The sequence below is a fragment of the Monodelphis domestica genome, chromosome 5 (assembly GCF_027887165.1).
Source record: "Monodelphis domestica isolate mMonDom1 chromosome 5, mMonDom1.pri, whole genome shotgun sequence".
Lineage (NCBI taxonomy): Eukaryota > Metazoa > Chordata > Mammalia > Didelphimorphia > Didelphidae > Monodelphis > Monodelphis domestica.
The window spans coordinates 80,229,616-80,242,855 of record NC_077231.1 but is presented as its reverse complement, the minus strand read 5'-3'; the positions used below and the strand labels follow the sequence as shown (position 1 = coordinate 80,242,855).

The 13,240-nt window shown below is 41.9% G+C and overlaps 1 protein-coding gene across 3 annotated transcripts in view; it reads right to left on the bottom strand.

The window, feature by feature from the left end:
- Positions 1-13,240, bottom strand: part of ELK3 (ETS transcription factor ELK3) — a 90,822-nt gene that overhangs the window by 14,319 nt on the left and 63,263 nt on the right. The window lies entirely within an intron of this gene.

The window sequence follows — 13,240 nt, the reverse complement described above, 5'->3', positions numbered from 1 at the left end:
GACTAATGTTTGGAGCGATCTCAGAGGCTATCCTGTCCAACCCCAATGTTTTTTTTTTTTTTTAGAGATGAGGAAATAGAAGCCCACATGCTAAATCACTTGGCTATCATCATCATCACACAGATAATCAGCAGAGATGGTCAGCCCACTATGGCCAAAGCCTTTTCATTACACTCAGTGAACCAAAAAACTCTGTTAACAGCAGTAAGTAATAAGGCAAGGGAACCCACAGACACTTAGGATCATGTTGTTCTGTTGATAGATCATCATCAGGCACTTCCTAGCTATGTGACTCTGGGCAAGTCACTTAACTACATTTGCCTAGCCCTTGCCCCTCTGTCATTACTAAGACAGAAAGAAAGGGTTTTAATTTTTAATTAAAGGACAGAAAGAAAGGGTTTTTTAATGTAATTAAAGTACAGAAAGAAAGGATTTTAAAATTTAATTAAAGGAAATGACTGATTGAGGGAATGTTTGATATAGGTGAAACCTATAAGCAGAGCTGAAATTTTTTTTATCCTTATATCTTGTTTATTCATCTGCTCAAAATCTCTCTCTTTCTCTCTCTCTCTCTCTCTCTCTCTCTCTCTCTCTCTCTCTCTCTCTCTCTCTCTCTCTCTCTCTCTCTCTCTCTCTCTCTCTCTTTCTCTCTCTCTCTCTCTCTTTCTTTCTCTCTCTCTTTCTTTCTCTCAATCTCTCTCTCTCTCTCTCTCTCTCTCTCTCTCTGCCCCCCCCCATTTTTCTTACATTCTAATGGGAAGATAACAAGCACATATAAAATATATGCAACAAATACAAAGTTAACAAATACAAATTAGTTAAATAAAGAATAAAGTTCACAGATGTAGATATAAGATATTTGATCCTTTGACCTTAGAGCTGAAATTTTAGCACTGTAAAAGACCCTTTCTGTGCTATTGTCAGAAAGCTGAACATGCTCTTAATGATGATGGTAATGATCATGATAACTTGCATTTGTAGAACACTTGAAGGTTTGCAGAGGGTTTTGGAAACATTCTCATTTGATCCTCACATTTACAGATGAAGAAACGGAGCCAGACAGAATTTAAGTGACTTGGCCAAGATCACCATGCTAGTGTTTGAGGCAGAATTCAAATGCAAGTCCCTTCTGACTCCAGATCCACCTTTTTATCAGTCATAAGCCACATTAGTTTTGTTTTGTTTTTAAAGAATGAGGGGGGGGGGGATTGTCTCAAAAGGGCATTAATGAAACAGACACAAACACACACATTCTGCTCTTGTTACCTTATAATCATACCTTGTTTTTGAACAACCTATCTGCCTCAATGATAGAGTGAATGACAGTGAAAAAGCATTGGATTTAGAGGTCCAGGACTTGGGTTCAAAACCTAACTCTGAAACTTATTAGCCATGTGACCCTAAAGAAACCACTCAGGAAGACTTCTCTTCCTGAGTTCAAATCTGACATCATGGGCAAGAAAAGGAAATGGGAAACCATTTCAGTATCTGCCAAGAAAACCCCCAAAATGGGGTCACAAAGAGTCTGACCAACTGAAAAATGGCAGAACAACAAATCTCTAATGGCAACAGCTTTAAAAAAGTCTCTGCTAATTCTAAGAGCTGAAATTCAGAAACATCAGGACAAACTCTCCAGGCATCAGCTCTGCCAGCCCCCCACTTCTGTTTGCTGCCAGTATCTTGGGCTCTAATCCACATTTTCACCAACTGAATTCTGATTGATTCTACCTGACCTCATTCTCACAGCTAAATTGAAGTCCAAAACAAATCAGCAAAACTTGGAGCCAGCCTAAGTGCCCCCAGATCCCATGGGCTCAGGGGTCTCCTCGGTCCTCCATAGGAACATGTTTCTAGCTGAAAGCTGGGAGTTAATATTGAGGCTCTTAAGTTCATGTTGAAAAGAATATTTACAGATTATCTACTCTAACTGTCTCATTTTACAGATGAGCCAGCTGAAACCCAGAGGTTCAGCCAGTTGGTCAGCAAACATTTATTAAGCATCTACTATGTGCCAGGGATACAAAAAAGCTTTTTAAATGGTCCTCCCCCTCCAGGAAGTCATAAAAGAATAACCATAGTCTAATAGATGTAAAATGACTTGTAGGGGCCACAGTGCAGAAAAGGGGAGGGCCAGGATGTTCTGTCCCCAGGCCTGTGTTGCTGTCCAGGTGCTGAAAGACTTAATTTCTTTTCTAATTTCATTTACAGATGGAGACAGAGTGGTGTGGTGGATAGAACTCCGGACCTACAGTGAGGAAAAATCTGAATTTGAATCCTTCTTCTAGTACTTATCAACTGGGCTAGTCCCTTAATCATTCTAAGCCTCAGTTTCCTCATCTGTAAATGTAAATGAGAAGGTTGAACTAGAGGGCTTCTAGGGTTCCTTCAAGCACTATGAGCCTGTGGCTTAGTGGATTAAGTCCTAGAGAGTGGCATGAGACATCAAGACTTGTCCAGGGCATCACAGCCCCAAACCAAACCCAGAGACATAAACCACCGTACCATACTGCCTCAATGAATTGTTTATAATAACAAAAAACTAGAGATCAGTTGTGCTGGTGCAGATTTGTCCTTCCAGGAACCAATAAGGCTGAGGCTGGCAGACCTCTGGTGCTGAGGATTTCAGAGCTTCAGTGTACCAAAGCCAATTCCTTATGAAAGCCAGCATCCATGAATAAATACAATGAGATGCAATGTGGTGGTGCCACCAGGCTGTCCGAGGAAGGATGAATTGGCCTAGGTCAGAGCTAGTGACTGGCCACTGAACTATCCCCCTGGGTGTGATAGGGAGGAGTCTCAAAAAATAAAACTAATAACAAAAAGCTGGGGAGAATCAAATATCCAGAAGTTAAGAAATACCTAAACAAATGGAAAATCTCAGTAATATGAGAATAATAACACCTATACTACCTGACTCCAAAGTTATTGTGAAAAAAGAAAGCTATAAACTTTGAAATTCTATTATGTCGTGGTTATTATTGTTGAGTTTTCAGTCATGATGTCATGGGCCTCTCTATCCATGGAGTTTTCTTGGCAAATACTAGAGTGACTGATCGTCTCCTCCAGTGGATCTCTGATCCACAAGCAAATAAGGTTAAGTGACTTGCCCAAGGTCACACAGCTAGGAAGTTTCTGAGGCTATATTTAAACTCAAGTCTTCCTGATTCTAAGTCCAACACTCATTGTGTAACCTGGCTGCCCCAGAAATTCTATATAAATGTAAGTTATTCATATTGAAAGAGCCAGTTTTTGGTTAATAAGTTGTCACTTACACAGGCATATTTTTTTTAATTATAAAAACTGATAACTACAAAACAGAGAATAGGTCCAAACTTCTGATTTCATTGGAATAAGAGGGAGGACAATCTTTCCTCCATTGCAGGTCAACATCTCTGCTCCTTTTTGGCTTAGAAGCTTGACTAGAGTACCAAGAGGTTAAGTAGTCTGCCTGAGGCATGAAGCCTTTACCTGTCCAAGGTGAGAAGAGCCCAGGTCTTCCTGGCTCTAAAGTCAACTCTCTATTGACTATGCCACACTGCCTTTCAGAACTATAATATAACAAGAGGCAAAAGCATGTGAAAAGATCAGAAAGCAAAATAATCCAAAATTCAGAATGAAGAGTCAAGATGACAGCCTATCTTCTGAGAGAAGAAAAAACTAAGTGCAATTAATTAGGAGAAAGGAGAGAAAATGGGATTATCAAAGGATATCAAACACCAGTTATGAACAGAAGTCAAGAGAACGCAAACAGGACAGGGCTTTAATTATGTGATCCTGGCAAGTGACTTAATCTTCTTGCCTCAGTTTCTCATATGTAAAAATGAGGATAGTAGGGATATTTTGAAGATCAAAGGAGATAATAGCAAAGGGCTTAGCACAGAATCTGGCACATGGCAGGAGTTTAATAAATAGTAACTTGCTTGTTTCCTTGTTTCTTTCTTTCCTTCCTTCCAACTTAAAAAAAAGGAGGAAGAGGAGGAGGAGAGCAAGATTTGGAAATGAAGAATACAATGGGCTACAGTGGGAAGCCAAGGCTGATGGACATGTCTTTATTCAGGATTTCTGAGCTTCAGCAGGACTAAAAGCAATCAGGTGTCTGTACTAGGTTTGGCTTCAATTTGGTGAGCTTTAGGGAGCAGAGAACCAACCAGGTTAGCTTAGGAGGAGCAAAATGGCTTAAGTAAATTTTATTTAATTTATTATATTTTTATATTATATAAATATTATTTATTTTATTTAATGGCTTAAATAGAGGTCAAAGCTTCTATGCCAGTTAGCAGTGGGACATGTTCCGTGAGTGGCCAGTACTCTTCTAGCCTGAGTGACATAGGGAGACCCAGTCAAAAAAAAAAAGTTTCAAGAAGTTTTTTTTTCAAGTTAAGAAATGAGAAATATGCAGCATTCAAAGAAACTTGAGAAGACTTGTATGAACTGATGCAGAGTAAGGGGAACTGAAGCAGGAGAACAATTTCCAAGCTGGTCATAATCAAAAGAAAACAGTTAAGATAATGATGCACCCATTCAGGACTTCAGAACACCCTAATGAAGCATGCCTTCCCATTCCTGGAAGAGGTTAGGAAGAAGAAAGCATTCATTTTCGGATTGAGTGTTGATGTGTTCTGATTGACTACGTCCATTTATTATGAGAGATAGGTTCCATTTTAGAGGCGCTGGGCAAGTAGTGGATAAGGATGGAAATGCCAAGAAATATAAACGAGATGAATAAAACATTTAGAAATGCACAAAGAAGGGGGGGAGAGGGGAGGGAAGGCTTAAGTGACAGAAAAACAGCAATTCAATTAGTGCCTTGAATGTATTACATATTTAAAAAAATAAACTTAACAGCATTTGTGATTTCATTAACATGTTTATTATAAATTTCATATATAATTTTTTATCCTTTTTATATTGATGTTGGTGTTTGTTGATGATTATATTTACTAAGAACAAAAAAGAATGATAGAAAAAGAAAAGGCCTTTCAACTAGAATGGGAAAAGTAGCATAGACTGTGGAACCTACCACCATAAATAACCACAAGGTCAGGGCCTATCAGACATGAAGTGGAGTCAGGAGACAGGAGCTTATGGAGTCTGAAAGACAGCCAGTTGCCTAGAATATTTCATAGCAATGGATAAGGGGATTCATGCTTTTTGTTGCCTGGCAACCTGGCAAGAAGTGACCTATGGGGGGCTCTACTAAGTAGCTCACCATGGTTTTAGGACAATCACACACATCTGCTGTACCTGGGAGGTGTTGAATCAGCTCATTTTAAATTCCCCATTAAAATTTGATTCACAAGAAATGGCTGATCTGTCTGTATGGGTATTTGGAAAGAGAATAATGGAATCAGATGGGGTACAATCATGGCGCCAGAGGGAATGAAAATTCAACCCGAAGGGAATACATTCCACTCCAGGGTGGGAAAGCTAATTATGTCTTTGGAATATCACTTCAACTAAAGGTTTTAGATCGAAACCCCCTAGTGACAAGGGCCTTTACTTTGTATGATTGATTATGCTTGTAGGAAGATACCAAAAGGATCTTTCACACCATTAATAACAATACAATCTTTTCCCCGATCTCCATTAACATCCACGTGTATTTCTTTCTATCAACTCCTAAGTACGTTCTAAGGTTATTCCAAAGAATCTTAGAGTTGGAATAGATTCCATGAATTGCCTCATGCTACTCCTATCAGATACATGAATCCCCAACAGCTTCTACTGAATCTATTATCCCAAAGAGTAGGAGACCCACTTGCTCTTGTATTCCCTTTTTTGCCTCCACCACATCCCATCCTTCTCCCTCTACCCCAGCATCCTATACTGAATATAGAGCAGGTACTCTAAAAATGTGGATGACAGCTATGAATTGGTCCAACCAACCATTCTGGAAAACAATTTGAAATTATGGCTCCAAAGGCAGTCTTTGACCTCACCATACGACGACTAATTCTAAGTCCCAAAGAGATCAGAGAAAAAAGAAAAGGACCCACTGGTACAGAAATATTTGTAACCGTTCTTTGTTGTCATGGAAAACTAGAAACTGAGGGGGTGTCCCCTTGGAGAATGGCTGAAAAAAGGCTATAATACAAATGTAATGGAATACTATTGTACCATAAGAAATGATGAAAGGTGTGGTTTCAGAGAAACCTGGGAGTACTTGTATGAACTGATGAAGAATTAAATGAGCAGGATGAAGAGGAGAATTTATACAATCACAACACTGTTAAGGCAAATGACTCTGAAATCAGACTTAAGAACACTGATCAATTTTATGACCAACCAGGATTCCAGAGGACTCATAATGAAGCATTCTATCTTCCACCTTAAAGAGAAGTGATGGGGAGCAGGTAGATGGCTCTAGGGATAGAAAGCCAAGCCTAGAGATGAGAGGTCCTGGGTTCAAATATGACCTCATGCACTTCCTGAGTGACCTGAGGCAAGTCATTTAACCCCTATTGTCTAGCCCTTACCACTCTTCTGCCTTGGAACCAAACCACAGTATTGATTCTAAGGATTCTAAGATGAAAGGTAAGGATTAAAAAAAAAAAAAGCTATACCCTTTATCCTAGAGATCTCACTGCTCAAAAACTTTTCACTCAACTAAAGTGGAACCCACAATCTCACTCAGGCTTAGTGCACCTTCAGAGCATTTCCCCAAAACTATCACTCCCTTGGGGGGCTGAAAAACACCCTAGACCCTCTCTTTCCAAGGTTTCTGTACCTTCAGTGTAGCTGCCTCTGAATTTCCAGCTTTCTTGCCCTGAGGCCCCGAGGAAAAATAGATAGTTATGATAGCTGGTAACTCTGCCCCCAAGGACTGTCCTGGGTCTCAAGACTCTTATTTTCCTCTGCAAATTGAACTGAGATAGAGATCAGTGACCAAAGCTAGAAGAATAGGACTTGGCGGTTGATCTTTGCCTAGGTTGTACACTAGAAGACAGTTTGATACAGTAGGGAAACCTCTGGATCTTGTGAGTTTGATCCCTGGCATTAATACTAGTCATGTCAGCCTCTGAAATTCAGCTTTCTCATCTCCACAATGAAGATGACAATAATGCTTACACTTCCTACCTCATAGAGTTGTAAGAAGAGCATGTTGTTATTTGCCTATGAAATGGAAAAGGGCTAAACAACAAAGTGTGGTCCCAAGTGTAATAGATACTACTGCACCAGGAAGAAAAAGATGAATATGAAAAATTCAGAGAAACATGGGAAGATTTACATAATTGGTGCTGAATGATGTAAATAAAACCGGGAAATCAATATATATGATGACTATAATGCAAATGGAAAGAAAAGCAGCAGAAACTGGACACTATATAGTTATAATGATCAAACACATGTTCCTAAAGAAGGTAGGGAAATAATGTCCTTCCCTCTCTTTGTTGAAAAAGTGGAGGACTCTGGGTGAGGAACACTGCATATGCCCTCATGTTCAGTTAATGTCTTAGTTAATTTTGCAGTAATGAGTTCCTAATCTCTTTCCATTTTTTTTTTTACTTTAGTGAAAGGCTGTCTGGAAAGGAAGGATAGCTATGTTGAGAAACAAAGTGATGAAGGACCTGGCAGAAAGTTAGGAAGATCAAAATTTTAAAACTGGCTTTAGACATTTATTACCTATATAACCTTGGGCAAGTCACTTTACTTCTGCCTCAGTTTTCTCAACTGTAAAATAGGGATGATATTAGCACCTACCACTCATAGTTGTAGTTAGTAGCATTTGTAAAGCACTGACACCTCTGTAAGTATTTGTTAAGCCATTTCAGTGTGTCCATTTCTTTGAGACCTCATTTGGGGTTTTCTTGACAAAGATACTGGAGTGGTTTGCTATTTTCTTCTCTAGTTCATTTTACAGATGAGGAAACTGAGGCAAAAAGGGTTAAATGACTTGTCTAGGGTCATATAACTAATAAGTGTAAGTGTTTGTGGCCAGATTTGAACTCAGGAATTCAGTCTTCCTGCCTCCTGGCTTGGCACTCTAGCCCCATTGTCACCTATCTCCCCTTATAGGTACTTAGTAAATGCTTATTAACCTTATGCCCCTCATATTTTTATATGAGGTTTACAGAGTGCTTTTACCTATGTTTTCTCATCTGACCCTCACAACAACCCTGGAAAACAAGTGCCATGATCACCCCATTTTACATATGAGTCTAAGAGAGGCAAAATGGCTTACCCAAGCTATTAGGTATATGAGGCAAGATATGAACTCAGGTCTTCCTGACTCTAAGTCCAATAGTCTATGAACTTTATGACTATAAATTACAGAAAAGGTTCTGACCTGCATTGTTCCCTATCCTAATGTCCAGTCCCTGGTCCTAATAGTATTATTATTATTCACTATTGTTCATGATTTACATTGTTAATATCAAGCTTTTAGAAGAATGCAGATGTCTTTTTTGATTGTTTCAATAAAAAACACTTAGAAAATATTTTGGGGGGCAGCTGGGTGGCTCAGTGGATTGAGAGTCAGGCCTAGAGATGGGAGATCCTGGGTTCAAATCTGGCCTCAGTCACTTCCTAGCTGTGTGACCCTGGGCAAGTCACTTAACCCTCATTGCCAAGCCCTTACCATTCTTCTGCCATAGTTGTGATTCTAAGATGGAAGATAAGGGTTTAAAAAAAAAAAAGAAAATGTGTTCAGGCATGAAGTAGGCAAATTGACATCTGGTTTAGATATCACCATTGAACTGGGGAAACAGGATGCTTTATTCAGCTGGATCTAGAAAAGAAACAGACACCATACCCCTGGCATCTCACATCTAATGTGGGCATCACTTGACATTCACTATGGAGAAATTCCCAAATGGTTGAGATTCATTAACCAACATTCATTGGAGAGGAGGGAGATGGTTGTCAGATGTGAGCAATACTACAGAGGGCTAACTCTGTCCTTTTCTTATACTATCATTATGAATTATAACAGAGGATCCTCATGTGAGACGCTATAAAGTGATCTAACTACATGCACCAGCAGAGAGGGAGAGACGGAAGAAAGGATGGAGAGAAGAGGAGAGAGAGTGAGGGAAAAAGAAAGAGAGAGGGAAGGAGGGAGGGAGGGAAGAGGAGAGAAAGTGAGAGAGCGAAAGAAAAGGAGAGAATGAGAGAGAGGGAGAGAGAATGAGAGAGAAGAAGAGAGGGGAGAGGAGAGGGAGAGAGAGAGGGAGGGAGGGAGAGGGAATGAGAGAGAGAGGGAGAGAAAGAATGAGAGAGTAAGCGGGGGAGAGGAGAAGGAGAGAGGGAAGGAGGGAAGGGGGGAGGAGAGGAAGAGAGAGGGAAGGAGGGAGGGGGAGAGGAGAGGGAGAGAGAGGAAAGGAGGGAGGGGGAGAGGAGAGGGAGAGAGAGAAGGAGGGAGGGAGGGAAGAGGAGAGAGAGCAAGAGAGAGAAGGAGAGAGAGAGAGGGAGGGAGAGGAGAATGAAAGAGAGAGAGAGAGAGAGAGGGAGAGAGAGAGAGAGAGAGAGAGAGAGAGAGAGAGAGAGAGAGAGAGAGAGAGAGAGAGAGAGTGTAGAAGTATGGGAGGAGAATTAATATTCAAAGCAAGTTCTCCAATACTCAGCATAGCTCTTGTGTCTCCTCTGGGACTGATGGGGCTGGTATACAGATGCCGGGAATGAACCAAGTGTCCCATGACCAAGACACCCAAGGGAACCCAAAGAATAGAGCAGGAGATAACAAGGCAGCTAGTAGTTTCTGTGTCAACAGGAACCCAGTTATCTAGAGATCACCTGGAATGTTGGAATGGTGAGGTCACTGGGCATACTAATTAAAAGCAGGCTCTAAGTCCTCCTGAGCCTTCAAAAAGGACACAGGGCCCAGCTCAAGAACACTTTTCTATTTATAGATTAATCATAGTGGATAGAGCACCAGACATGGAGTCAGTAGGATTTGGGTTCAAATCTGACCTCAGACACTTCCTAGCTGTGTGATCTTGAGCAAGTCACTTAACCCCAATGCCTAGCTCTTGCTACTCCACTGTCCTAGAACTGATACTAAGGCAGAAGGTAAGGGTTCCAAAAAAAAAAAGAATTTGAGGCGGTATTCACACTCAGGTGTTCTTGAACTCACTAGCTTACTATGATCACAGGGTCATAGATTTGGAAGTAGAAGGGACCTTGGAGTCCAACATCCCCATTTTTAAGGGTGAAGAAACTGAGGCCCAGAGAGATTGGCTTGCCCAGAGGCACATGAGTAGGACGGGAATGAAAGGATTTCATATTTAGAGCTAGAAGGGCCCTGAAAGATGATTTCACCCAACCCCCACATTTTACACAAGAAGAGAGGAAAGCTCGGAGAGGAGATGATTTGCCCAAGGTCGCCCACAGTGGTTAAGGATGAGGTTCAAACTCAGGCGCTCCTCCCACTGTCCTAACCAGAGCTAATATAGCTTCGTGATCATCTTGGAAAAGCTGCTACCATTGTGCACCAATACCTGCCATTCAGCAGTACATAATGGTAACAACAGATGAGGAGTCAGAGGAAGAGGAGGAGGAGGATGACCAGGAGTGAATCTGTGGTTTCTTTTGTATAGGGAACTCCTAGGTTAAAAAATTTCCTCTTCTAACGCAGATTAGTTTCTTCTCTGTGAACAGCTAGGTGGCACGGTGAATAGAGTGTCAAGCAAGAAGTCAGGAAGACTCATCTTCCTGAGTGAAAATCTGGATTCATACACTTACTAGCTATGTGACCCTAGGCAAGTCATTTAACTCTGTTTGCCTCAGTTTCCTCATCTGCAAAAATGAGCTGGAGAAGGAAATGGCAAACCACTCCAGTATCTCTGCCAAGATACCCCCAAATGCATTCACAAAGAGTTGGACACAACTGAAAATGACTGAAGGAGTGGGGCAGGCAGATGGCTCAGAGGATAAAGTCAGGTGACCTCGAGTTCAAATCTGACCTCAGACATTTGCTAGCTGTGTGACTCTGGCAAGTCACTTAACCCCAATTATGTAGCCTCTCTTCAGCCTCGGAGCCAATACTTGGTATTGATTCTAAGGCAGAGGAAGGTAAAGGTTTTGGTTGGTTGGCTGGCTTGTTTTTTAAGAAAAAAGACAATGACTGAACGACCAAACCTTCTCTGTAATTGATAAGTGGGCAGAGCACTGTCCCTCGTGACCATATTAAAGACAAAGCCCCAGTGGAGCCCAAATAGTCCTTTTTCCCATCAGCCCTTCCTCTTGGCCACTCAAGCCACATATGAGCAGGCACACCCACCCACTAGCAGACAGCAACCCTATTCCCAACATCTAAGAATAACAGGCTGCTGTCAGCCCAAATTGGCTGACTCCGTCCACCCCAAGGGGACCTTCCTTGCGGTTTGCAGAGGGAGTCTCTTATTCCCCGGCCCTGGGAAGCTGTCCTGTGCGAGAAGCCAAACCCAAATTAGCCAGCCAAAATCGGCTAGGCTGGGACCCTCCCCTCGCCCACGGAAATGGAGTCAGTTGTGCGTGGGGCCACCAGGAGGGCCTTCCCAGCCTTCCCTGGCCCTGCGCCCTGGCTAGGCTTCACTAGACCATATGCTGAGCCTGTGCGCTCGCTCTCACCCAAGCCAGGGGGCTGCCTTTGGTGTGCTGACCGCTTGTCCCTGGGCTCAGAGCTCAGCCTGCCTCCTGGCTCTCTATAAACACTCGTGGCCGCTTTTCATTTAAAGCCCTCTAAAGTGGAATAAAAATCAAATGAAAAGGGGCTCCCCAAATAAAGAGAAGGAAGGACTCCCCCTGTTTCTTGCTACTGGGCAGAGGTGCCGCTAGCTAGGAGCCGAGGCATTGCCAAGTGATGGCGGTTCCTTCTTTGTTGCAGGGACGAGGTCTGGCTGGGGACTCCTTAACTGCTTGGGTGCCTCCGGGCAAGCCACTGGGCCACTCTGGGAGTTTGTTCCCCTGCTATTAAACAACCGCAAGGAAGAAGAGCAAGAGCGTAAAGGGCGCTGGGCTACGTCCGAATTGTGTTAGGAGCATCAGAGGGGGATGAGCAGAGGATGCACACCAGCATTTTTTTAAACCCTTAACTTCTGCCTTAGAACTATTGGCTCTCAGTGGAATTGCTTGTCAGTTCCAGGAGGGGGAAGAGGGGGAGAACATGAATCATGTAACTGTAGGAAATTATTCTAAAAAAAAATGTGAAAATTTAAATAAATAAATGAAAATTTAAAAATGAATTATCAATGGGAAAAAAATATTGGTTCTAGGACAGAAGAGTCATAAAAGCTAAACAATGGGGGTTAAGTGACTTGCCCAGGGTCACATAGCTAGGAGGTGTCTAAGGCCAAATGGAAATCCAAGACCTCTTGTATCTGGGCCTCCCTCTCAATTCACTGAGCCACCCAGCTGCCTCCCATTTATTAAGTATCTACTGTGTGCCAGGCACCATGCTAAGCATTTAACAAATATTCTCTAAATCGATCCTTGCAGTAACTATAGAAAGCAGGGGCTATTATTATTCTCTTTTCACAGTTGAGGAAACTGAGATAGAGGTTACATGACTTTCCCAGGGTCACCTAGCCAGTCCATACTGAGGCTAGATTTGAATTCAGGTCTTCTGGACTCCTAAGCCAATCTCCTATCTCCTCAGCTGTCTAGCTAGGATCTTAGATTAAAAGTTGAAAGCAATCTTAGATGTTTTTTAGCCCAATCTTCTCATTTTACAGATGAGGAAACTGAGGGAAGTGATCTTCAGTGGCCTTCACTTTCTCTTCACTCTTAAAAAAAGAGAGAAGTGAGAAGGAAGGTGCATGTTGTACTCAGATCACATTCATAGATGACCACATTAGAAAGATCATAGGATTCTAGATTCATATAACTAGAAGTGACGCTAGAAGCTATGGAATCTGTCTTCCGTACTGGCACTAAGGCCCCTCCCAACTCTGATATCGTGTGTTCCCAGAATCTCTTTCAGCTCCAACATCCTATATTCTAAGACCTAACATTCCAGATTCCTTCCAGTTCTTCACATTCTGTATCCCAAGGTCCCCCCACCCCCCACCAGCTCTGACATCCCACATTTTGTAAATAAATTGTAAATAAAATCTCTTTGGAATTAATTAAATTCCTGGCGACCACACTCTTAAATAATCAAGTCCAACCCTTTAAAAATGACTCTCTTTTCCCCCTTACACTTCTCCCCTCCCCCCCAGCCTCTTCCAACTTTATTTGTACAAATGGGCTCCTTTAGTTGATTAACTACTAGGGGCAAGTCTGAGAATAAAGAAGTGTTTTCAAGGAGAAAAAAATGAGGAAA